The sequence below is a fragment of the Chenopodium quinoa genome, unplaced genomic scaffold, assembly GCF_001683475.1.
Source record: "Chenopodium quinoa cultivar QQ74 unplaced genomic scaffold, ASM168347v1, whole genome shotgun sequence".
NCBI lineage: Eukaryota > Viridiplantae > Streptophyta > Magnoliopsida > Caryophyllales > Amaranthaceae > Chenopodium > Chenopodium quinoa.
Window position 1 is genome coordinate 3650781 of NW_018742914.1, and position 27881 is coordinate 3678661.

The window sequence follows — 27881 nt, forward strand, 5'->3', positions numbered from 1 at the left end:
GAAGTGACTCATATAAGAGTTATTTGCGTCGCTCCTTTATTAAGGAGTGACGCAAATAGCTGTTCTGAGAAACTTCTTGTTTGTTATTTGTGTCACTTGTTTATATAGGAGTGACGCAAATGACTGACTAGACAATACAAAATTGCTTTATTTACGTCACTTGTTTGTTTAATGAGTGACGCAAATGATGTGAATTTTTTTTTTAATTATAATAATTGCTTATATATGTTTGTAGTACATATTTTCCTTGCTAGTGGTATAAAGTAATATGCTAACGCCAATAATTGAAATTAAAATGCAATATTAATGAATGCAAATGTAAATTTCGGTAGAGTCTCCTTTGTATTTTGGCCTACCCATAAAATTGGGAATGACGACATTATATTAACAACCTGTCCAATAATTTACATCACAATATCATAGACATTATACTCATTATCCCAACACCAATTAACCAAAATCATTCATGTCAAGCCTATAATCCAAAACAAGAGTCCAACATACGCTAAGTGTAAATCTAAAGTTCGACATTACATATAAAATACTCTGCCAAATATCTCGAATCTCATTTATCTCCTCCTCGGTATACGGTGTAGTTCTTGAAAAATCCTATCAACACAACAAATATACAAGGGGAAAGTTTTAATTCAAGATTGTAGCTAACATCAAATTGTATTTATCAAACAAAAATGAAATATTTGACAACTCATACCTTAATTGTTTGTCCACAACCAGAACCTCGAGCAACTTGTGGAATTCACTTTCGCATAATTAAGAATCTGCCATAAAAAAATTACATATATTAAACCAACATAGTTTTTTTTTTTAGAGAATTAAACCAACATGGTTTTTTTTTTTTTTTTTTTTTTTTTTGAGGGAAAGATAGCAAATATTATTAAGAAAATTAAACTAAGTCCAAATCCGCTAAAGTTAAGATACTTTGCGGGAAGGGACCCAAACGAACAAGCTCCAAAGCATCCCCCGTCTCCCATCTAGCTACTAGGTGGGAGACGGTGTTACAAGAACGTTTAACATGCGAAAAAATACAAACATTACATAAAATGCTATATGTAGACACCCAAATGTATCTCCCCAAAATCAAACCCAGTGATGAATACCTTTCATGTCATTGGATTATCGAACAAAGCGAAAGTGTGAAAAGTCTAGTGATGAGGATGTTTTTATTAATATATCTCTTCTTTTTGTTTTTGAAAATATTTCTTTTCTTACCCTATTTTTGAAAAAACGTGCATTTTCTAGTTTAGTTTGGTCCATGATATGGGTCCAATAATGGTGTAGTTGGATGGGTCTTGAAAATATCTTTCCAACGATATATTATAAGCCCAATTCCGATGAATAATGAGAAAGTTATGGCCAAAATACTAAACTGGGCCCAAACCGGATTTTATCTACGACCCAATGATCATGTGGAGGGTCCAAAGGTTTAATCCTATTGCTAAACTAATTAGAATTAATCAAAAGCTTCTATAAATTTTTAAAAAGATCTTAATTATCCTTTTTGAAAAGATAAGATTAAAGAATTTGAGTTAAATAAAACTTTCCTTTTTTAAAACTTTCCTTTTTCTTAAATCCTAATTCTATTCGAATTTAAAGATCTTCAAAGACAGATTTTATTTTCTTGCCTCATAATATTTATCCAAATTTTATATGGTTGGATAGATCTTGAAATTATCTTTCCAATGATATATTATAATATTAAATCCGAGTTATAACGAAAAAGATATGAATGAGATATGAAACTCTATCCAAAACTGACACCTTCCACTATTTCGGTCATATCTTTTTATCTACAAAAGATTTTAATCTTATTCTAATTGGGTTAGAAATTAGATTTCAAGATCTTTCCAATGACATATTATATACCTTATTTGGATTTCTAGATCAAAAGATATGATAAAAACAAAATCCGCAAAAACTGCTATCTACGAGTTCTATTTCGATTCGAATTCGGATTCTTTTCTTATTCTTTGACCCTCTTTTTTCTCTATAAATAGAGGTCATATATCCCCTTTTTCAATCATCAATTTTTATCAATCATCATCAATTCTCATCAATTCTTATTCTTTCTAATTCTCACCAACTCTCATCAAGAATTTCTTGATTCTCTCCAACTCTTTTACAAACACAGGTCCTCATACATTAGCACTAGACATACCTAGCCAAGTTCGAAGTTGCCTTCGCCCTAGACGTGAAAGGTTTTAATTTCTGAGGGTTTGGTCCCAAATCTCTCTTTCAATTATTTAATTTAATTGTTGTTTTATTATTTTCCTTGAAGTTACCAACGTGTGTATTTTGTTATTAGAAAGAGATACGAGGCATCCAAGTAATTGCTTTAGTAGTTTGCATTGTTATTATGATATAGAAATCATGATTAGATTATTTTATTGATTCCTAGTATTATGTTAGGATGTTTTTCTTAATTTGATATTTAGAATGACAACAATAAGTTCCTAGTATCATGTTTAGGGTAAAGAATATGATGTCAGTTATGATTTCTATGATGCCTTTTATTGTCTTTTCTAATAGCATGTTAGTATCATATTAGGGTTAAAACTTTGATCTTTAATGTTTAGTGACATGTTAGGGTTTGTTATTAATCTTGTTAGTATCATGCCTAGGATCTTGCTATTATTGTTATGATTATGATTATTATTTTTATATTATTATTATGTTGCTTGATTTATATTTATTGTTATTGCTTGATCACGCCTTTTATGCATGTTTAATCTTTTTTAGGGTTAATATGATTATAATTCAAGTGATCGCCAATAATAGTTTATTTGTGCATTAATATTCAACCAATATAGATAAACAGGTTTAGGGTTAAACCTATTGATTGCATGTTAGTCAGAAAGCGCACATGAATACGATCAGAGTAAAGTAGAGGCCTATTATTAGGGCAGGTTCAATCTCTTTTAGCTTGGATTTGTACCTTCATCCCCGAACTACCAGTCATGGTTCCAGACCTATTGGAGTTGACGATCTCTTGGATTGTTAAGGGGTGTAACCTTCACCTTGTGAACGGTTTACAAGTTCCTAAAACTTGTTGGCGACTCTTTTGCTCTAGCTTCCTTCTCTTTGGACGCCATCGTACTTTAGTGTATGATCACAGTGGGGTTCAAGCTAGGGATAATGCTTGAAATATTCCCTACAGTTTTTGGCGACTCCACTGAGGAGGATTTCTATTTTAATTCCTGAAATTTATTTTGGCAATGATTTAGAATGAGTGGATGAGACTTGAAAAGTTCTAAGTATTTCATGTGCGTAATTTTGATTAACATTGTTGTCATATGCATAAAAAAGATCTCATTGGAAAGACCATCCGTAATGAGTTAAAACATAGGATTTTTACACGTAGGAAATTTGAGGAATATCTTTCACAACTAGGACCGAAATAATGCTGCGCGAAACTGGAAAATTTTATCGAGCATAGAAAGCTGCTGAAGCATGTAGGAACTAGCGTTAGGAAACAAAGTCTAGCGCCAGTTATTTGACTATAGCGCCAGGCGACAGCTTCTGCTGCCAGGCGCTAAAGCCAAATTGTGGCGTCAGCCTCTGTTTGCTGACGCCAAGTTCTTCCAATACTGAGCCAGAAATATGCGCTCTAATTTTGACCAGTTTTTAGCACTGTTTGCTCGATCCTACTTCCTGATTGTGGTTGTTACTTCCCGATTGTGGTTGTTGTTCAACCAAGAAGCCAAAAAAACAAAATATTAAAGCAACAAACCTGACAAATTGACAATAGCTGTTATGCAACCTTAAGGTACACCATGTTGTAAGCTCTTCTGATCTATGTGACTATGTAGACAATATGCTGTACTTTTTTAGAGAAGCCGTAAATGCTAGGTAGAAACTCACATTGTTCCATAAAAACATACTTTGTATTTCCTCCCTTCTTTTACCAGATTTAGTCTATTCATTCTACATATTGTAGAGGGTACATAAGCATATAGAAACTTCTGTTGATTTTCCTCTATATATTTAAGTTTTTCCATTTGCAAGTAAGCATGTTAAACAAGAACAAATAAATCAATTGAATTCCACGAGTCTTTCTTTGTATATAATTCGTGAAAAAGTATACTGTTATAAAATAGAGAGAAATATAAGAGAGATTGATAGAGAATATATCAGTGTATTTCTATTTCATATAATGGGGAAATATATATATACAAACAATATAACTAGGGTTTGCTTAGATAACAATAAACTCTAGTTCTAGAACATTCTGAAATGATAAAGAAGGATAATGGATATCCATACCATATTTCATAACACTCCCCCTTGGATGTCCATTATCGAAGATTGTGCCTCGTTAAAACCTTATTAGGAAAAACCCTGTGGGATAAAAACCTAATGAAAGAAAAAGAGCACAACATTCTTCGTAATACGCTCGAGATGCTGCCTTATTAAAAACCTTACCAGGAAAACCCAATGTGGGACAAAACCATGGTCAAAGGAAAAAGAGTGCAGCGTGTATTTTCTTCCCCTGATGAATACATAACTTGAGATCTTCTAGTGTCGCAGCAATGAATCCAATATATTGGATATCTTCTAATAAGTTGGTAAAATATCACTTGTTGATCTTCGATCCTCCTAAATTGAAATTGCATCTTCAAGTCTCTGGACATGTAAAGTGTCTTCATTTTCACCATATATGTGTTTATCTCTAATATCACCATTCCAAATATCTATTTAATAGTTGATTAAAAAGGTTAAACTCATGCGGTTATGACTTCTTCTGGAAGTCGTTAATAATAAATATTATTGGTGATCATTATTTGATTTAACATTCATTAATAATAATTTGATGACAAAACTTGATATTATTAATGTCATTCTTCAATCTCATATGAATTATAATATAACATATGTAATTATGTACGCTAATCATGGTTCTTCTGGACCATGAGAAAACATTCTTGCGCATAAGTATTCCATTGATATTATTTAGATGTTTCATGATTGACATGATAGCTCTCTTGTAAATACAAATAGTAAATCTTACTAACTCTCATATGCTCAAACTTCAGGTTGAAATGTCAATAATGTAGTCACATAGACTTTTCAAGAGTTTGATAACAATTGCAATATTCAAGACATAAAAATTTGTAGGGTTGGGCATTTAATACGTCGTATATAAGTTCTTCAGGAACTCCTTTTACATGATTCATAACATGTTATTAAATAAGTGTCATCAATAATTTCATTACAATTATAAGCCCATTGGAATATAAATATCTCTTTCTAATTTTTCATCAAAGTTGTAAATATGTCTTACTATACTTTGAATGAACATTCACAAACACCACAACCATTGTAAGAAATTAATCCATGCAATATGAGATATATAAAACATGATAACATATTAAACAAATTATACAATGAGTAATGCATCTAACTTCCTACATATGCAATAAACCATTAACCTATGACTCACATGCACATGAATATAAGACTCAAAATGATGCAAGACACTGTACAGTGTGGATTTAAAAATCCATATTATTTAGGGTAATTTTACCCCGCCACGTGGTCCAACCAGAGGACGACACGTGTCAGCTTCAGGTTGGCCCAAAGTGGACCAATCTCTGCCGGACACGTGTCACTCCAGAATTTAAGGGGAAAAAGGGCAGCTTTTAGGCCCAAATCCCGAGAAAGCCGCAAAGCGGCGCAGCCCACCAATGATTAGGGTTTAGTGACCTAATCAGGGGCACAAATCCCAAAGACCCTATAAATAGGGAGATGTCCCTCTTTTTGAGGGCACGTTTTACCATTCATTAAAAACAGTCCCTGTCATAGAGACATCTGAGCTTGGAATCCGAGCAGATACCCACCTAATTTTCCGCATCTTTTTCTCTCCCTACAAGTTACTAACTTGTGCGTCGGAGGCGGAGCACCACCCAACCGGTGTCTCCGTTTATTTCGCAGGTACTGCTCACGTCGGATCAGTCTTCGTGTTGTAACTCTCCCGAGGGACTAAAACACCCAAAACATTTGGCGCCGTATGTGGGGAGAGTACCTCGAAGATGGTTCAAGAGTCTGTACCCCTTAACCGTGTGGGCGAAGACCCAGAAGTCTTTATAGACCAGGAGGATGAAGATCCCCAGGTCGAAACCTTTACAGCCGAGGACGACTCTCTCAAAATCAAGCGCATCCGGCCCAGAGAGACTCTAAAGCGGGGTGCCTTCTAAGCGGGTGCAAGTCGACCCCCTGGCAGCCGGAAAGGGAAACCCATACGGCCACAGGATCAGCACCGGTCACCCGAGACGAACTCATGAGGTTCATGACAAGTTTCAAGGGTGAAATTAAAGAGCTGATCACCCAGAGCCGGCCTGGCCCAAGTAGAGGTCAGTCGGCCAAGAAGGCTCCTCTGGAAAAGGGGAAGTCAGTCAAAGATCGGCAGCCAACTCCCCATCCAAAGGAGAAGGCAGCCGGGACCATTGATTGGTCCAAAATTCTTCTTCCTAAGAGGAATAACAATAATACCCACCGGACTCAACAGCCGGTGGGAAGTAAAAAGTCATCTCTTAATGCCCGGGAAATAATCAACCGGAAGAGAAATCAACAGTGTCTGAGTTAGCTTCAACGTCGAACTTCCCTGACACTTCAACAATACTTCTGCAGGGAATTCTCTCTCCCTGCATGAGAGCCAGACGGGTGGTAATACCGTCCATTCTGTCCCTCAGATGATTGGAATTGTGCCGTATGTACCTACTCAGGTTTACGGTCAGTATCCCCCTCACTTCATGCAGCCGGCCCTCTTCGGGGGTCAGGCGGCATATCAAAATGTCCAGCCACTGGATTGGCAACTCCGTCTGCTACGCCTGGGTGAACAACTTTCTGTGTTCACCCGGGAGATAACCGAGGCGGCACAGCCGGCCAAGGTTAAGATTGTATTGGTAGGTACCTATGATGGTACCACCAACCCGGAAGATCACCTTATGGCATACACCAACCTCATGTACCTACAGGGGTTGGATGACGCCACTTGGTGTCGATGCTTCCAGGCTACATTGAAGGGCATTTCCCAACAATGGTTTGGCAACTTGCCAGCCGGGTCTATTGACGATTTCAGGAAGCTCACCTTCCTGTTTGCTTCCAACTTCTCAATGAACATCCCTGCTAAGAAAACAAGACTTGATTTGAGCACTGTTAAGCAGGGGGAGAGAGAAGGGTTGCGCTCATATGTCAGGCGGTTCAATCTGATCAGAATTCAGATTCAAGGACTGTCTGATGAGGTAGCTTTTACAGACTTCTTCAAGGGTCTGAGAGACGGGTCGACCTTTAAGTTCGACCTAGTCAGAAAAGGGGCTTTCACCTTACAGGCGGCCCCGAGGGAGGCGGAAAGCTACATTCAAGCTACCGACCTCTGCTCACCTGGTAACCAGTCGGACTCCAAGTCTGACAAGCAGAAAGTCAGCCGGTCTACTCAGCCGGCCAAAAATAAAGAAGAGAGCAAGACAAGAAAAGAGATCTGGGCGGTTAATGACTCTGACCAGCCGTCCCAGAAGAAAAAGAAAGAGTTTAAACTGTACGTTCCTAAGTACGAGTTTAACAAGGACTGCAACTCCATCCTCATGGAAATCAAGGACCGGTTGTCCCTAGAGAAGTCGAATCCAATGAAAAGTTCCATTCAGTCAAGGAACAAGAACAAATTCTGCCAATACCATGAGGAGGTTGGCCATGACACCAACGACTGCTTCAGCCTACAACGGGCGTTGGACTACCAGGCTGACAAGGGGATGTTGAAGTCTTACATTTCCAAGTCTCTAGCCAGGGCAAAGAAGAAGAACAAGGGTCAGTCATCCAAGACTACCCCGCAACCTGCTAGTAGCTCGAATACCGACAAGGAGCCGGTCTACACAATAGCAGGCGGGTTCTCCTGTGGTGGCCCTACCATCCGGGGCACCAAGAGCCATCTTCGAAATATGGACAAGGATGATGATGAGCAGGCGTCCACAAGCACCTCCTTTCCATACTTCTTGATCACTGAGAAGGACAGGGGCAGCGTCCGTCGTCCGCATGATGACCCGGTCGTCATTGAATGTAAGGTTGCCAACCAGCTGGTTGGAAGAATCCTTATTGACACCGGCAGCTCATCAGACATCATCAGCCTCCGGTGCCTACAAAAGCTGAAATACAACATCAGCAGCATGCATCCGATCACCCACCCCTTGGTTGGTTTTGGGGGTGGGATGGTCTACCCAGCCGGAAAAATTGACTTACCCATCCGGCTGGGAGAGAAGGGCCAAGGACGACATATTGTCGTCAGATTCTTGGTCGTTGAGGAGTTGACCGCCTACAACATTATCCTTGGTCGGCCAACCCTCAACGTAACCAAGGCAGTAATCATCCCGTCTCTCATGCTCATCAAGTATGAGAGGGATGAGGCACTGTTGGTTCCCTGAATGGGGATCAGAAGACGGTCCGAGAGTGCTATCTCTCAGCCGTCAGAGACACTGTGGCCCCAGGCGGCCAGGAACCAATAGACCTTGACAATGTCAAGGATGCCAACCTAGAACCTGCCCCACCAGCAGCCAGGAAGAAAAGAAAGGCACCTCTGCTGGTGGAGGTGAAGAAAGAGAAAAAAATAGCAATCACTGACCGGTGAACGGTCAGACGAGCTTCGTCCCCAACCGGCTGGTGAAAACATTGATCTTGTGCTGGATGACAGCCGTCCAGAACGTACTGTAAAGGTTGGGACGGTTGCTCATGCTACCTTGGGTGCAAGCTTGCACCTTCTGCTGAAGGAATTCAAAGATATTTTTGCCTTTGAAGTGGAAGAGATGTCATGCGTCAGCCTGGATCTCGCTGTCCACAAACTCGCCGTGGACCCCAAAAAGAAGCCCATCCGGCAAAAGAAAAGAAACCACGGCGAGGAAAGAAGTCAGGCGGCAGCTGCCGAAGTCAAAAATCTGCTAGACGCCAGGTTCATTCGGCCCTGTAACTTTCCCGACTAGGTGGCCAATGTGGTCCTTGTTAAGAAACCGAATGGGACCTGGTGCATGTGTGTTGATTACACAGATCTCAACAAGGCGTGTCCAAAGGACAGTTACCCGCTTCCAAAGATCGAAAGTCTGGTCGATTCTACAGCCGGTCACGCCTTGATGAGTTTTATGGATGCCTACTCCGGCTTCCATCAGATACCCCTGTGGAAAAAGGATCAAGAGAAGACGGCCTTCGTCACTGATTAGGGGTTATTCTGCTATACCGTGATGCCGTTTGGCTTGAAAAATGCGCCTGCCACCTTCCAACAGATGATTAATACGGTCTTCATTAATCAAATTGGGAGGAATGTGGAGGCGTACATTGATGACATGATAGTCAAATCCAAGCTACAGACGGATCACCTTGCTGATCTCCGAGAAACATTCACCACCCTCAGGAGGCATAAGGTCATGTTAAATCCAAAGAAATGCATCTTTGGTGTTGAGTCTAGGAAGTTTCTCGGATTCCTGATTGATCAAAGGGGGATAGAGGCTAACCCCGAAAAGATACAGGCGGTGATAGACATGAAGTCACCCCGTTCTGTCAAGGAAGTGCAAAGACTCACCGGTTGTCTGGCCGCCTTGGGAAGATTCCTCAGCCGGTCAGGCGACAAATGCCTTTACTTCTTCCAAGCAATCAGGAAGAAGACCATATTTGAATGGGGGGATGATGCTAAGGCGGCATTCCAGAGGTTGAAAGAGCATTTACATTCTCTACCTAGGTTGGTCAGTCCTTTGCCTAGGGAGACGTTGTACATGTATTTAGCCGTCTCAGATCATGCCCTCAGTGCCATTCTCCTTGCTGAGCGAGACGGCGTGCAGCTCCCGGTTTACTTCATTAGCCATGTTCTCAAAAATGCTAAACTCCGGTACCCCATGGTTGAAAAATTTGGCCTTGCTTTGTATATGGAATTCAAAAAGCTGAAGCCTTACTTTTTAGCACATCCGGTGGTGATTTACACCGACCAGCCACTCAAGCGGCCAATGTCTACCTTGGAGTCATCCGGGAGAATGTTGAAATGGGCTATTGAAATGCAAAGTCTTGAAATCACTTACGAACCAAGAAAGGCAGTGAAAGGTCAGGCGTTTGCCGACTTCATTGTTGAAATGACCCGTCCGGTGGCTCCGGATAATCTTGATCAGGTTTGGAAAGTGTATGTAGACGAGAGCTCTACAAAGAACGACTGTGGTGCAGGCGTAATCTACGAGTCTCCTAAAGGAGACAGATTTGAGTATGCACTACGCTTCAAGTTTCAGGCCTCTAATAATGAGGCGGAATATGAAGCCCTGCTAGCCGGCATCCGTATGTGTAAGGCGGCAAGGGCCATGAAAATTGACGCCTACTCTGATTCACAATTGGTCGTTAGCCAGTATGAGGGAAAATATGAAGCAACTCATCCGGCCATGATCAAATATCTTCAGGCAGTCAAAGAAGAGGCTGGGGCACTTGAGGAATTCCGTCTGAATCAAGTTCCTAGGTCGAAAAAAACAGGCGGATGCGTTGTAAAAACTGGCATCTCCCGCCTGCCATGATACGCCTCGGTCAGTCTTTTAGGAAGTTCTTGAAAAGAGAAGCATCTATGAAGATCCCATTAGAATTCTGGACCGAAGCTCTACCTGGATGGATGGCATCCGGGCCTATCTTTCAGACGGTACACTTCCTGATTCGCCACAGGAGGCAGCCGTCCTAAAGAAGCGAGCTGCAAGCTTCGAGTTGAAAAATGGAGAACTCTTCAAGGCGGGGTTTCTTAAGCCTCTGTTGAAGTATGTCACCCCAGAAAAGGGGAAGGAAGTTCTCGAAGACCTGCACTCGGGATTCTGCGCCTCCCACATAGGCGGCAGGTCCCTAGCCGTCAGAGCCAAACGACATTGTTTTTGGCCTACTCTTGAGGCAGACGCCAAGGAGTTGGTAAAGAAATGTGACAAGTGCCAAAAATTTGGTATACTTATTCACCGTCCGGCTACTGATCTGACGGCCATCCACAGCCCTATCCCGTTTGCAAAATGGGGCATGGACATTCTAGGTCCTTATACGCCTGCTCCTGGCGAAAAGCGCTACATCTTGGTGGCTGTGGATTATTTCACCAAGTGGGTGGAGGATGAGGCGGTTAAAAACATCAAGACCTCAGACGTAATTTCCTTCATCTGGAAAAACATTATCACCCGGTATGGGGTACCTATGTCTATGGTGTTTGATAATGGTCCTCAGTTTGAGACGCCTCAGCTAAAAACTTGGTCGGGAGATCAGGGGATCTCAAGCTGTTTTGCATCTGTCGGCCGGCCCCAAGCAAACGGCCAAGTTGAAGCCTTCAACAAACTCATCTCAGACGACATTAAGAAGAAAATTGAAAGAGCCGGTGGCTTGTGGGCAGAGGAGTTAATCCATGTCCTATGGGCCATCCGAACAACAACAAAAGGGGCAACCGGTGAAACCCCATTTCTCATGGTTTACGGTGCTGAATTCGTCTTGCCCATCAAACATTACGAGCCGACTCTCAGAGTCATGCTATATGATGAAGAGGAAAACTGGGAAGTAATGCGCCTGACATTGGATTCACTCCCAGAAGGCAGGGGCAATGCCGCCTTGCGTCATGAGATTTACCGTCTGAGAATGACCAGAAAGTACACAAGCGTCCCTTGAAAGTTGACGACTTAGTGTTACGAAAAATGGAGGCAACCGGTAGGGCCAATGAGCTGGGAAAGCTAACTCCAAATTGGGAAGGCCCCTACCGGATCTATGAAAAAGTAAGAGGCGACACCTACCGCCTAGAAACTCTAGACGGCAGGCGCCTGCCTAGAACTTGGAATGTAGACAATTTGAAAAAATACTACTTCTGAGAACCAGTTTTTTGTAAACAGTGAGTCAATTAATGAGAATTCAGCCTTTGTTTGCAAAATCATTTTCGTTTCTCCGCCTGGGTAATACTCAGATGGATCCTTTGTTGATTTAACTAGGTTTGATACCTGGTATGAATTGATAATTGTCTGTCCGTCTGGGTAATACCCATACGGGCTTATTTGTTTAAAATAACTAAGTTTGACACTTAGTGTAAATTTAATGTCGTAACAATCCGATTAAAAATTAAGCACAAAAACGCTTAGTGGCTATACAACCGGTCTCAAACAAAACCAAAGGCTTAAATGGCCGGATGGTTGCTTATTTTATAAAACCGCCTGTCCCAATTTGGAAAAAGGCGTCTGACGACACCCCTCCGGGTGCAATCGTCGTAGAGAACAGACTATCTGTCGGTTCTACGTACCTATGCAGACGGAAAAAATTGAACGACCACATTGGTCAACTCATAGCCGTCTGACCAGAATGATCTGTAAAGAACAACCAAGTTACCGATTACCGGATGCCCCTAGGCATCAGTTGGTCACCGGTTGAAGTTCTCACAGGCTATTTATCCCAAAGCTGCACTTTCTATCCCAATTGAGGCAAAAGAGTTGTGCAATGGCTATGTAATCTCTACCAAGACAGACAAACTCTGTCTGGTTAGTAATTGGAATGCCTGTTGGTGTACGGCTGTGCACTTGGTTTGGGGCAATCACTACTGTGATTGATTGACTTACGAACGTATCATGCTTATTGCAGCATCAGACGTTCCCAAGTCAATCAACCAACTACATTTGAAACCAACCACACAACCGTCCAGGGGCAAGACAGTTAGGCTTTTGATAAGCTCGACAAAAAATCTCCGCATGTTTTTGATAAGTTAGGCAAAAATGCAAAAATTGAAATTCAAACGCAAACGCAAAATGATCAAAACCGACTCAGTCGGTGCATTCATTAAAATTCCGGACCCCGTCCGGGAGAAAAGAGAAATTGTTAATTAACCCGGCTCCACAGCCGGTAAATACAAAGATACTCGGCACGTAGGCCGGAAAAGTAAGTTTTGGCATACTGCCGCAGAATCAAAGAAAAGATAAAAGAGATTGACATACTGCCGCTGAAAGATCACTTCTGGCCTGCAGGCGGTGCCTCCTGGTCCTCTTCCTCATCATCTGAGGGAATCTCTTGTGCTACACCTGCACCAGGTAGCTCAGGCGCGGGGAGCTCATTGTTGGAGTTGACCCAGGCATCAAAGGACTCAGGCTCTAGCATAACTATGAGCCAGTGCCCAGATGCTGTAATCCGCGTCTGGGTACAAGGCAGCCCAGGCGATCTTCATACGGGCGTCATTGTCAGCATCACTCTCAGCAACCAGGCGGTTTTTCTCCGCCTCCAGGGTTGCTGCAAAGTTTGTCTTAACCTGAGCAGCCTCCTTCTCCAGCCTCTCAACCTTGGTCTTCATTTTGGTGTTCTCTTCAGAAACACCTTGAAGTGTGCCAAGGTCCGCCTCGGCCTTCTTGAGCGCCTCATTAGCCATCTTGAGGCTCTCATCCGCCTTCTTCTGGGACTCCTCCGCTTTCTTCTGTGCCGTCTCAGCATCGCCCGCCCGTTGGTTGGCCGTCTTCAGATTCGCCTCCAGCTGCTGGATTTTTGACGCCTATGTCATTATGATTGCTTTAGTTTCAAGTTCATTTACGATAGTTGAGTATAAAGCAACATTATCAGCGTCTGTGGTGGACTTCTTGGCCCTTTTTACCTCTTTCCGTTTGCGGGAATAAGGACGCTTGAGCCCGTCTACCCGCAACATAACCTGCGAAAAAGCAAGCGGTATGAGTATCGCCGGTGGGGTAAATTACTTGGAAAAAATAAAATTGTCAAGTCTCTTACCTCAGCCAGAAGGGATAGAATACGTTCCAGATTGAACGTCTCTATCCCAGGGATGTTGTCTTTATCCCTCTTCCGAATGGCGTCAAGCATGGCCTTGGCATGCTTCTAGACGTCTGGCCAGCGGGGAGATTGATCTGCACCACAATCAATACGTGATGAGTGCGAAACTAAGGCAGCACCTATTTGTTGCCGACCGTCTGAAGATGAAGTCTCTTGAGAGTGGGATTTCACCCGCAAAGGCCACCCCAGCTCAAGCGGGGATTCAAAAGGGTTCTTACCTTCAGAGCCAGCTAAGCGGGAACCGCTTGCAGGCGTGGTGAACCCTCCAGTCGCCGATACGGGGTTGACGAGGTCGAGGCCCAGGCTGCCGCCTACCCTCTTGTTTTGCCCCGCTATCCGCATTTGTTGATTCCCGGCTGAGGCGCCAGGAGTTGAGGCGGAGGTGGATTTTTTGGTTTTGTTGAGAATGGTGGGGGTTTCCTCCCTAGCCCGTTTGAGATTTTTCTCAAACGTCTTTCCATCCTCTCCCCCCTGCGAAAATATCCAAGTTAAAGTTAGCATCCGGAGAAAATAATCTTTGAGGACAATCTAAGAAAGGGTCAGGCGTCTTTTTACCTTGGCCTTGAGTGCGGCCGCCGCTTTTTCCGCAAGCTCCTTGCGGATGACTGCAGAGTACCGCTTGGGTGTCTTTTCCGTCTGAAGCATGTTTAGAGCTTCTTCTGCAAAAAGAGTGGCTAATATCATAAACCAATTCCGATACAAAATCACTACAGGCGCATACGTTTGGTAAACATATGTCCTAGCCCGCAGGCGGCTAGGAAACACTCATCCCTGAGCCAGGCGCTCTTGGGGATCCAGTTCTTGGGAACTTTTATTGTTTCCCCGGTTGACAAGGTCGCGTCTGTGAGTCCGAAAAAGTCTGCCTCAATGATCTTGTCAAAATCCTCCTCTGGGATCCGGGGAAGAGCGCACTTCCGGCCCATCAGGTCGGGCTTCTTATTGTACTGGCGGAATTCATAATTCTCCCGCCTGTTGGGAGCTGACGTCAGGTAGAACCTGTGTTTCCAGCCGTCGAATTTGGAGACCTTGTCCAAGGTCATCATGTATTGGGGATGCGTGGTTAGAGTATACTACGCCCTCCAGCCGCCTGGGCTTCGGCTAAGATAGTGCATGCTGGAAAAAGCCTCCCAGCCGCGGTTGAGCCCCTGGAACTCGCAGGCGGCAACATACCCCAAAATGTTTGTCCAAGAGTTGGGGGTAAGTTGCCAGACTCCGAGGCCGTAGCCTCTCAGTATTGCCTTCACCACCCGGTGATGGGGAAAGCAAAGACCAGCCTTGAACGCCGCCTCATAACAGCCAAAGTAGCTGTTGGCGTTCTCTTGATCATCCTCCCAGGCGATGGTGCCATTCTCAGGCGGCACTCTTACTTTAAACCCGTCTCCTAATGGGTGCATTTGCGTAAAGTTTTTTAAGTTCTCCTCCATTTGGATCCGGTCCTTGGTGGAGACGTGGATGTTGAAGGGATCGTCCTTCTCGTTCCACTTCTTCCTCTCCTCCTCCTCGCTATCCTCAAGCGGGGGTAAATCGTCGCTGCTCCCAGAGGTGGAGGCGGAGCTGTCGCTCTCCGTCTCCTCCTCATTTTGGGTCAACGGGGCTGAGACGGCCTCATCGCCGCCTTGGTCGCACTCTTCCAGAAAGGAATCTGCGGGGGTTGAAGGGGCGCGCGAAGGGGATCTCTCCAGAGCCGTCTGGTCTCCCTGACCAAACTTTTCTCCCTCAGGCATTTGGCCGCCTGAGCCTTCGCTTCTGTAGTTCGGATCGGTTGCCGTCTGCATAATCCGAGCCATTGTGTCCTGCACAGACACATAAATGGTCGGAATCCAAGGCAAAGGGTGGTCCCAACACCCCGAGACGGCACTCCCAGTCCTAGACTCAGCCGTCCCAGGTGACCGGCTGGACTCTAACCTAGGTTGTGCCGTGTGTGTTAGTGATGCATCCATTTATTGCAAGAAATATGTACAAGCGGTGAAACAAGAAAAAGAGCTGAGAGAGGCAGAGATGGTACCTTTGGATTTGATATCTGAAGACGAGCAGGTCCGGCTGGGTTGATAGAGTACGAGCTTTCTTGCTTGCGCCTGACTCAAACGGACGACTTCTGCTCTCTCAAAGTTCTTTCTCTAGAAAATTTTTGTAAACGTACAAAATGATGAGGGTGAACGGCTATTTATAGAGGGTAAATCCAGGGGCATTCCCGTAATTTACCCGGAAGGCGAACGGTTACTTCTTGATGGTAAAATTACCACTGATCGGAGCGTGACACGTGTCACAGATGCCACGTGGCGTGCCACGGCACATCTGCGAGGGGAAAATGTTTAGGGTAATTTTACCCCGCCACGTGGTCCAACCAGAGGACGACACGTGTCAGCTTCAGGTTGGCCCAAAGTGGACCAATCTCTGCCGGACACGTGTCACTCCAGAATTTAAGGGGAAAAAGGGCAGCTTTCAGGCCCAAATCCCGAGAAAGCGGCAAAGCGGCGCAGCCCACCAATGATTAGGGTTCAGTGACCTAATCAGGGGCACAAATCCCAAAGACCCTATAAATAGGGAGATGTCCCTCTTTTCGAGGGCACGTTTTACCATTCATTAAAAACAGTCCCTGTGATAGAGACATCTAAGCTTGGAATCCGAGCAGATACCCACCTAATTTTCCGCATCTTTTTCTCTCCCTACAAGTTACTAACTTGTGCGTCGGAGGCGGAGCACCACCCAACCGGTGTCTCCGTTTATTTTGCTGGTACAGCTCACGCTGGATCAGTCTTCGTGTTGTAACTCTCACGAGGGACTAAAACACCTAAAACACATATTTCATTGGACTTTGGATCCATGATAAACTTATGATCATTATCATTATGTCGACATCAAAATGTACATTTATTTCAGATCACTTACTTATTAGTCCATTCCATTATGGATATGCATATGTATATTATTCATCGGTTCCATTATGTACCGGTATCATAAAATTCCTTTAACTTACATTCCGCATGCTATTTTACTATGATATCTGAATTCATTTCTCATTGGTACCATCATAACTTTTCTTACATCATAGGCCATCTATTATAATAATTCAAATATCTATACCACTTTAGGGTATTTCATACTCTATGGTATTTATATACTATTACACTATTAGTGTCAATTGCACTATCTTGCCAAATATCATATCTATTAAACATATCTTTATTTTGGAACCGATCATATACAACCTATACTTCAGGTGTAGTGATTCAAGTAGAATTGGGAAGATTTTATCTTAATGTATACACATAATTAATATGACCAAAATGTATCTTCAACGCTATGCAACATGAGTCATAACTTAATACAAATCAAATCATAAATGTGCAACATATCTTGATAATATATATACAAAAGTTGGAATATATATAACTTTTCAAACTACTATTACATGGATCATATATATTCTTTATTTATTTTTTTCGATTTTCCCAACTTTTGCTATTTCTTCTCCCCCTAAGTTGGTAATATATCTCTTTTATAGGGGCTCTAATTCTATACCAACTTAGTATATAAATTTGCATTAAAATTCATTTCATTGGGAGGATCACAATCAAAATTTATCTCTTCTGGAGAACAATTCGATGAAGAATCATTTATTCATTAACTTTATATTTCATGTGTATTTATTATTAAATTTTCAATAATATTTTCTCTTCTAGAGATCAATGTCAATGGGGAGACATATGTTGTGCAGTTGTATGTTTTTCTTTCTTCTCCAATTTAATATGTGCTGACATATAATAGCCCCAATCAAAAGAATTGTTATACAAGCATAAATCACTTGCTCGTAATTCTAGTAGGTGATGATCTTCTGGATCGTTAAAGACTTAAATAGTGTATTTGGTGAGCTTTTGATCACTTGATAGTTGACAATAATATATAAGTTATTTTGGTGAACTTCTAGTTAGCCATTACTCCTTTATATATAAAAAAAAATTCAAAACATATTAAATCTTGAAATTTTCATCAATACATTATAACTCACAATCCAAATATAACTCAATCTCAATATTACGTCTTGCCATTCAATTAATTTTATATATTTAACATTGAGAAAGCGTCAGCACATTATCAAATGAAACTTCAGGTTTCCATTACGGGTAATTATTATTAAACTCGGATGGCCTAATTTAATTATCACATCCAATCACTTCTCTAAATTTGAACTCTGGCAAGTTTTCAACACTAGTGATCACTTTATTAAACTCACTATATGCATGGCCGTGAGTGTGATGTGATTTTAGAACACCAACATGTGTTTCTTTATACAATTGGCAAGACAATCAATTAATATTTTATCCAATAATTACTCATACTCTACTGGAGTTTAAACTATAAACTTGATACATGTTAATCTTTCTGGATATTTCATACTCTTCTGGAGTTTTTTATATAATCATGAAACATATGAACTTTATTAACAGGGATTTTTTCTAGAAATGTAATGATATTTACCACTTTCTCGAATTTGTCATTGTCAATAGTGACTCCTTTCCTTTTCAAAGATACTTAATTATCTTTAGAACCTATTGATTTATCACGCTTCAGGCATGCTATAGGTTCATCAACAATTGATGTTGTACTCTTAGGACATCAATTTTAAATTAGAGCATTTACAACTAGTATATGATAAATGTCATTTGTCTATATCCATCTTCAGGATGGTATCATTTCAAAATATTTAATGAACATGTGATCACTTCTATTAAATAAATCGTTGATATTTAAGTTATTGTATGTATCAAACTGACCATCAATATATTTTATTATTTATATGCAAGGATTACATACAATCTCCCCCTAATCCTTGCATATGGGGGTATGGAATGAATCAATCCAACAACCTTTAAAATCCTTGCAACTTTTAAGCCATAAATTCTTTTGGCAATGTCATGTATCAAGTAACGTGTTCCTTTTAGAAAAAACATGCTTATATAAAATTGTACTTATAGAACACTTATCATGTTCCTCATGCCCAATTACATTCATCTTAAAAAAAACAACAAAACCTCTTATATTAATGGGCATAATAAAACGTTGATTATGTATATATAGTTTCTCACAATGTTATGTTTAATTACTTGAACTCATAACACACTTTTTGCTATATATTTAATTAATTAAGGAACTTCAAGTCCATATGTACGAGAATATATACCAATCCATCTACATTTTTCAGAAAGAGAAGGTAAAAATAAGACATGTGTTAAATATGGAATAGAAAATAAAGAGAGATGAGGGAAGATTGTTACGTTGTATTTCATATTCCATCTAGTACGGGATATATATAATGTACATTTCCTAGGGTACCATCAATGGATAAGACCAAATACCCAACTCTAGAATATTCTAGATTGTACATGGGATAATAGTCATCCATATTTAGATATTATCATAACACTCCCCCTTGGATGACTATATATTGAATAAAACAATACTAACATTTACTACAAAACCTGTACAAAATAATACACTATAATGCACATAAGATGCTTCCTCGTTAAAAACCTTACCAGGAAAACCCAGTGGGAAAAAACCATGGTAAAGGAAAAAAGAGTGCAGCGCGCATTAACTCCCCCTCATGACTACATCACTTGAGATCTTTAAGACGACGCAATCCAATGCCGTAAGCTAAATTTTTTAATGTTGCTGTCGGAAGAGCCTTAGTAAATAAGTCTGTTAAATTCTCACTTGAGCGAATCTGCAATACATTTATATCTCCATTCTTCTGAAGATCATGAGTGAAGAAAAATTTGGGTAAGATGTGCTTTGTTCTGTCGCCTTTGATGTATCCTTCCTTAAGTTGAGCAATACAAGCAGCGTTATCCTCATATAAAGTTGTTGGTGCCTCTTTCCTAGATGATAAACCACAATCTTCTTTTATATGTTGAACTACCGACCTTAACCATACACATTCACGACTAGCCTCGTAAATTGCTAAAATCTCAGAATGATTGGAAGAAGTAGCTGTAATGGTTTGTTTCATGGAACGGCAAGAAATGGCAGTACCACCATATGTGAACACGTATCCAGTTTGTGACCGACCATTATGAGGATCAGATAAATAACCTGCATCTGCAAAACCAATCAAATTTTCTTTGGACAACTTTGGGAAAAATAAACCCATATCCTTCGTACCTTGAAGGTAACGAAGTAAATGTTTAATCCCATTCCAATGCCTTCGGATTGGACATGAACTAAACCTTGCTAATAAATTAACTGAAAATGATATATCAGGTCGTGTATGACTTGCAAGGTACATTAGTGCTCCAATTGCACTAAGATACGGTACTTCAGGACCAAGAATTTCTTCATCATTTTCCCGAGGTCGAAATGGATCTTTCTCTACTTCAAGTGATCTTACAACCATAGGGCTGCTCAATGGATGTGTTGTATCCAAAGAAAATCTTTTAAGAACCTTTTCTATGTATGTTGATTGATGCACAAGGATTCCATTCTCTAGGTTCTCTATTTGTAACCCCAAGCAGAATTTTGTCTTTCCTAGATCTTTCATTTCAAACTCTTTCTTTAAATAATTGACAGTCACTGAAATCTCTTCAGGAGTTCCAATGATATTTAAATCATCAACATACACTGCAATTATAACAAATCCTGATCCAAATCTCTTTATAAAAATACATGGGCTGATAGGATCATTCTTATAACCTTCATTCAACAAATACTCACTTAGACGGTTATACCACATATGCCCAGATTGTTTCAATCCATAAAGAGATTTGTTTAATTTAATACAGAAATGTTCTCGAGAACTAGATTTTGCTGCTTCCGGCAGCTTGAATCCTTCTGGGAGCTTCATGTAAATGTCGTTATCTAGTGGGCCATATAAATAAGCTGTGACAACATCCATCAAACGTAAGTCAAGTCCTTCTCTTATTGCCAGACTAATAAAAAATCTAAAAGTAGTTGCATCCACCACAGGAGAATATGTCTCCTCATAATCAATACCAGGTCTTTGTGAGAATCCTTGTGCAACTAAGCGTGCCTTATATCTTAAAAATTCACCTTTTTCATTTCTCTTCCGCACAAAGACCCATTTATATCCCACTCGCTTTACACCTTCAAGTGTACGGACTACTGGTCCAAATACTTCTCTTTTTCCAAGAGATTTTAATTCTGCTTCAATTGCTTCTTTCCATTTTGGCCAATCATTTCTTTGTCTACATTCTTAAATGGATTTTGGTTCATGATCCTCATTATTATCCATAACTTTTAATTCTACATTGCATGCAAAAACATCATCGACGTCGATTTGATTTCGGTTCCATGTAATTCCAGACATGATATAATTTATTGAAATTTCTTCATTATCAGGTACCTGAATTTCTTCTTGTATCATGTCTAAAGTCTCTTCTGGAGATCCTTCGGAAATTGTTTCTTCAATTTGACCATCATCAATCAATGCTCCTTTTCTTTTCCGTGGATTCTTATCTTTGGAACCTATTGGTCTTCCACGTTTTTGGCGTGGTTTAGACTCATTAGCAATTTTATTTTGTCCTTCCGGGACATCTATTTTAAATGGAGCATTAACAGGTGGAATATGCGACTTGGTCACTCTTTTTGGGTCAGCAAACGAGTCTGGCAATTGATTCGCTAAACTTTGTAAATGAATTATCTTTTGAACTTCCAGTTCACATTGTTTAGTTCGAGGATCAAGATAGGATAATGATAATTCATTCCATTTAATTTCATTTTCCAGCTCTCTCTTTTCTCCCCCTAATGTTGGGAAAAGTGACTTGTTAAAAATGACAATCTGCAAAACGAGTCGTAAATAAATCCCCTGTTGTAGGCTCAAGATATTTAATTATTGACGGGGATTCAAACCCAACATATATCCCCATCCTCCTTTGAGGACCCATCTTAGTGCGTTGTGGTGGAGCTATTGGAACATAAACCGCACATCCAAAAATTCTTAGATGGGAAATATTTGGTTCCTGACCATCAACCAATTGTAATGGGGAGAACTTGTGATAACTTGTTGGACTAATGCGAATTAGTGCTGTTGCATGTAATATAGCATGTCCCCAAGCAGAAATTGGGAGATTGGATTTCATAAGCAATGGTCTAACAATTAACTGAATACGTTTTATTAATGACTCTGCTAGACAGTTTTGTGTATGAACATGTGCTACAGGATGTTCAACATTTATCCCAATGGACATGCAATAATCATTAAAAGCTTGAGATGTAAATTCACCAGCATTGTCAAGCCGAATAGTCTTAATGGGAGTATCTGAAAAATGTGCCCGTAACTTAATCAATTGGGCAAGTAGTCTCGCAAATGCCAGGTTACGAGTTGATAACAAAGACACATGTGACCATCTAGTTGATGCATCAATTAAAACCATAAAATATCTAAATGGTCCACATGGGGGATGTATGGGCCCACAAATATCTCCTTGTATACGTTCCAGAAAACTAATTGATTCAAAATTAATTTTAGCTGGTGATGAGCGAATAATCAACTTGCCTTCCGAGCAAGCAGCACATGAAAAATTATTATGAAGAATCTGTTGGCTCTTCAAAGAATGTCCACATGAATTTGTAATTATTTTTCGCATCATTATTGAACCGGGATGGCCTAACCGGTCATGCCAAACAACAAAATCATTAGTAAACTTCTGGTTTACTATAGCATGAGCTTCAATAACATTGATTTTTGTGTAGTACAAACCACTAGAGAATGTAGGTAGTTTCTCCAAAACATGTTTTGAGCCTTGAGTTATATTTGTGATTTGAAGGAATTCGTTATTTTCTTCATTGATTGTCTTAATATGATAACCATTATTGCGAATATCCTTAAAACTTAATAAATTTCTTTGAGACAATGGGGAGTATAAAGCATCAATTATTTTAATTTCAATTCCCCAAGGCAACTTTATAGTGGCTCTTCCGGAGCCCTCAATGATATTCGTACTACCCGATATGGTACTTACATTAATCCTTTTCATCCTCAAATGAGAGAAATATTTTTTATTTTTAAGTATTGTATGTGTAGTTGCACTGTCAGCAAGACATAATTCTTCACCATTCATAGCAAATTGAACTTGAGTAATATCCATGTTCTTCATGAAATAAAATACATGTCAAAATATTAAGCATAAAATAAAGATGATAAAACAAATAAATCAATAAAAACACTCAAATAGTTCATAAATTTATAAAGCAAAAATCCTTATTACAACGAAAGAAATAAACTTAAATAAATTACTAGAATAAGCAAACATAAGTCTAATACTTAAAACTGACATAATACAATATAATTTTAATTATTCCCTTCTGGGGAAATGAAGAAATCGGCAACTTCTAAATGAGTTGTACTGTCAAAATCAAAATTATTCCCTTCCGGGGAAGTAAGGAAATCACCAACATCAAATTGATTGGCATTGCCAAAATCAAAATCACCTTCACCATCTTCAAGAACAAGGTTTGCCTCAACTTTCTTTCCTTTCTTCAATGATTCTTGGTAAAGTTCAATAAGATGCTTTGGAGTTCTACAAACCCGAGACCAATGACCTTTTCCTCCACAACGGTAACATATATTGTTATCACTTTTCTCTTTTTCATCCCTACGTTCCCACTTCTGGTGGGAATGTGAGTTTGTGAAATGACCTCCACGACCTCTATCATATCCACGTCCACGACCCCGGCCGCGCCATTGGCCACGACCACGACCTCTACCTCGACCACTACTGCTGGAATGGTCCCTGTTTTTAGTTTCTTTCCCGTTATGGGTTGTCACATTCGCTTCAGGGAATGGAGTAGAGCCAGTAGGACGTGATTCATGATTTTTCATTAACATCTCGTTATTTTGCTCAACAACAAGAAGACAGGATATTAATTCAGAATATTTTTTAAAACCTTTTTCTCTATATTGTGTCTACAGGACAATATTATTAGCATGGAAAGTGGAGTATGTCTTTTCAAGCATTTCTGCATCAGTAATATTTTCTCCACATAATTTCAATTGAGAAATTATTTTAAACATAGTTGAGTTATATTCACTAACAGATTTAAAATCTTGCAATCTCAAATTTAACCATTCATAACGAGCTCTAGGGAGTATCACTGTTTTTTGGTGGTCATACCTTTCCTTTAGATTACTCCAAAGGATTTGTGGGTCTTTCACAGTTAAATATTCATTTTTGAGCCCTTCATGGAGGTGATGGCGAAGAAAAATCATGGCTTTAGCCTTATCTTGAGGTGTTGCCTTATTAGCCTCTTTTATTGTTTCACCAAGCCCTTTAGCATCTAGGTGTATTTCAGCATCTAACACCCATGATAAATAATTCTTTCCGGTAATATCAAGGGCCACAAATTCGAGCTTGGCAAGGTTCGACATTTTTCACTATACAAAATAATATTAAAAGATAAGTATATATAAATAGTATTCAAAAATATGTATTAAACGTTATAATCATGCATAAATAAACCTGATACAAATCATGCATAAATAAGAACGAAATAGAAGGGAGAATGTTAGCATGGAGAAAAATAAAAATGGGACCTTAAATTATATATCATGCTCTATATTCGTTATATATGTTGATATTCCAATAAATAAGCATGCAAAAGTAGATAAATGTTAAATTATAATTGTTATGGGTTGCGATCATACTTACATGATAATAATAATATGGATTCTAGATAGATGTTTGGTAATCCTACTCAGTTGACTAGCAATGGTGCTGTTAAATATGGAATTGAAAATAAAGAGAGATGAGGGAAGATTGTTACGTTGTATTTCATATTCCATCTAGTACGGGATATATATAATGTACATTTCCTAGGGTTCCATCAATGGATAAGACCAAATACCCAACTCTAGAATATTCTAGATTGTACATGGGATAATAGTCATCCATATTTAGATATTATCATAACAACATGACATAATCAGTTCGAGCTTTAATCAAAACATACCTTATTCGATCCACTCAACTATACTAGCCCAATTAAAATCAATCTTTGGAAACATAAGTAAACATGACATTGTGTTTATAGAATCACGTTAGTATGTAGTGGATATCTAAGCAATATGCTTTAGCTTTGTAGATCATGCACATTTCTTTGTATTATCCTTAAGGGTTTTGAGCCATTTATATGTTCAAGCTAGTGTGAAATACTCTTTATAAATATAAGGAACTTCAGGTCCGCACATCATATTCAATTTACATTCATTCCAATAATCTAACTTCAAGTATGTACATAATACTATAATTGAATGAGAAGGTAAAAATATGAAAACCTATTACTTCACGCTTTAATAAAAACATACCTGAATCGATTGAATCAACTATATACTGTCGGATCAATTATATCAATATATTGTCCGATAAAGCTTAATTAGAAAATAGAAACAAGCGCATAAGCAACCACATGTTTCATATCATACTTGAAATACAAAAACATAATTCAATACATAAATTATAAATAGTTTCACATGTACCTTAGGCTTACTTCGTACAATTTACAAACATTCAAGGCATTAGACATAGGATTTCACAAACAAATTATATGGGTAAATAATTGCTAAATCAAACCATTCATATTTGCTATCAAGCATAGAGAAATAACTAAACTCATTTACGGATAGGAAAAGTAATACAAAATCTAGCAAATATATGTAATACAATTTCATGAAAACCATACGTTCATAAAATTAACCCCAATAATAATTCTAAATACCCTTTTAGATTCAAACTAAACAAAACTCATAGTCAAAACAAAACTACTAATTAGTTATTCTGCATCAAATTCAACTATTCCCAAATTGCTCATTGAACTCCAGGAATAATAAAAATACGAAAATTTGGGAAACAATATAAACATATTATGTAAAAGTTTAAAATTAACAATAACATGATAGTTGAGAATGAACTTTCCTGATATCAAAACCTTTCCCACTAAAAACCAGCCTTATCGTCAACTTCATGTTATCAACGTCATCTGCTAGCCTGTAACTCATGAAAACGTCAATGAAAAGAAAATAAAGTATATCCCTTGATTAAGGCTAATCTATTATATTATGGATAGATGAGAAAGATGATTCAAGATAGACAAACCAATACAATCGAAAAATAATACGAGTAGTTCTTTGTAACCAATATTATTAATACCGTGAGACTCCTTGTACTAGTCCCAAATTAATTAATGAGGATTGGGAATTATATGACATTCTTGAAACGTGTGATTTCATTATTAAAAGATCAAAACCCATGATCAAGATTAATCTCCTTCTAATTTCTTCCCAAGATGCGACACAACAAGATAATAATAGTATAATTTAGCACATTTAGTATACAACGAATTAATCATTAACTTAAGAAATCAACAATAAAATTTACATATTGATTAGAGCTTTGGTTCTGATAACGTGTTATAAAACAGAGAGAAATATAAGAGAGATTGATAGAGAATATATCAGTGTATTTCTATTCCATATAATGGGGTTATATATATATATACAAACAATATAACTAGGGTTTGCTTAGATAACAATAAACTCTAGTTCTAGAACATTCCGAAATGATAAAGAAGGATAATGGATATCCATACAATATTTCATAACATATACCTTATTTTCCATCTCTCATTTTCATACAACTGAATTCCTTGATTTTGACTAGGCATGAGTTATCTATAGGAAAATATTCATCTTAATAATTATTCAGTACTCTGCTATATATGATGTTTTTGATTTCTATCGAGTTGTAGTACAATATGAAAATCAATTCGGGGCTCAGATATGTGCTGTCTATTACGTCTTGCAAGGCCTAAAGATAATCATAATCAATATTTTATAATTAATGAACTAACACTAAACCTCAAAATAAACTAAGTCATTGTTCAAGTTAGATGCTACATTCTATCTACCATGAAAAGATTGAACATAAATAGAAGCAATCTTACCTTAGGTGAAATCGACTTCACAAATTCAACAATGTCGAGCCTAAATGCAGTAATATGAGGGGGGCGAACACTGGTCGAACTGCTACACTAATCTGCCATATATTGTTTCTGTAATTTGCTAGAACTTCCTCGGGTTTTTTGGGGGCGTAATTAATCAATTTTTCCAGTCAAAAATTTCAGTCATTGCACGAATATGATGCCAGGATTTTTAATTGGATTTTTTGGGGTTTGTAGGGTTTGAATTCCTATGGTTTTGAGTAGATTTTTTTGCTCAAAATGGGGGATTTTTGGTCGAAAATGCTCAATTTTTCTGGGGTTTATGGGTTCGAATTTCTTAGGGTTTTTGGTTTTAATTTTGCTCAAAATTGCTCGGATTTGCTGCCGATTATGGGTCTTGAACTTGATTGTGATTTTGGATGTTGAATTTGCTGGGGAATCGAAGTTTTTTGGCAGAATTTGTTGGATTTAAGGGTCGAATTTATGGGTGTTTTGGCTGTAGAAATTCACTGGAGTAGCAACTCTTGTTTTTTTTCTTTTTGTTTAGTGAAAGGTAGGCGTGAAAAGCTAAGGACAAAATTTCTGAAATAACCTAAATGCAAAAGAGTTATTTGTGTCACTTAATTATTAAAATGCGACGCAAATAACAAAAAGTATAATGTTGTAGATTTTTCATATGCGTCGCTCATTTATTAAAAGAGTGACGTAATTTATTCACTCACTCATTTGCATTACTTGTCAATAAATGAGTGACGCAAATAAGATTATTATATGCATCTCTTCAATAAATAAGAGCGACGCAAATATTAGAAAGCTGAAATACATCTGACTTTTGCGTCGCTTCTTGAATAATATGTGACGCAAATAACTTTTAAGGATGGTAAAAATAAACATTTGCTTCGTTCTTTGGAATGAGTGACGCAAATATGGCGACGCAAATGTACGTTTTTCTACTAGTGTACATATATATATATATATATATATATATATATATATATATATATATGAGAATGCATCAAGAACTACTGTCTGACCCCTGCTTTGTGGCTGCAAATTTCACAAAGTTACTCCATGATTTTTCAGAGTATATGCTGCTAGAGTTTTTAAGGCTTGTTTAGGTTACAAGTGTTGCTACCTCTGGG

The 27881-nt window shown here is 39.0% G+C and overlaps 1 long non-coding RNA gene across 1 annotated transcript; it reads right to left on the reverse strand.

The window, feature by feature from the left end:
* Positions 1-323: 323 nt before the first annotated feature.
* LOC110727899 lies at positions 324-27487 on the reverse strand. Its single transcript, XR_002512598.1, has 2 exons — positions 26743-27487; positions 324-779 (listed from the first exon to the last, which is right to left on the reverse strand). It is a non-coding gene; the product is annotated as an uncharacterized LOC110727899 (long non-coding RNA).
* Positions 27488-27881: the final 394 nt, after the last annotated feature.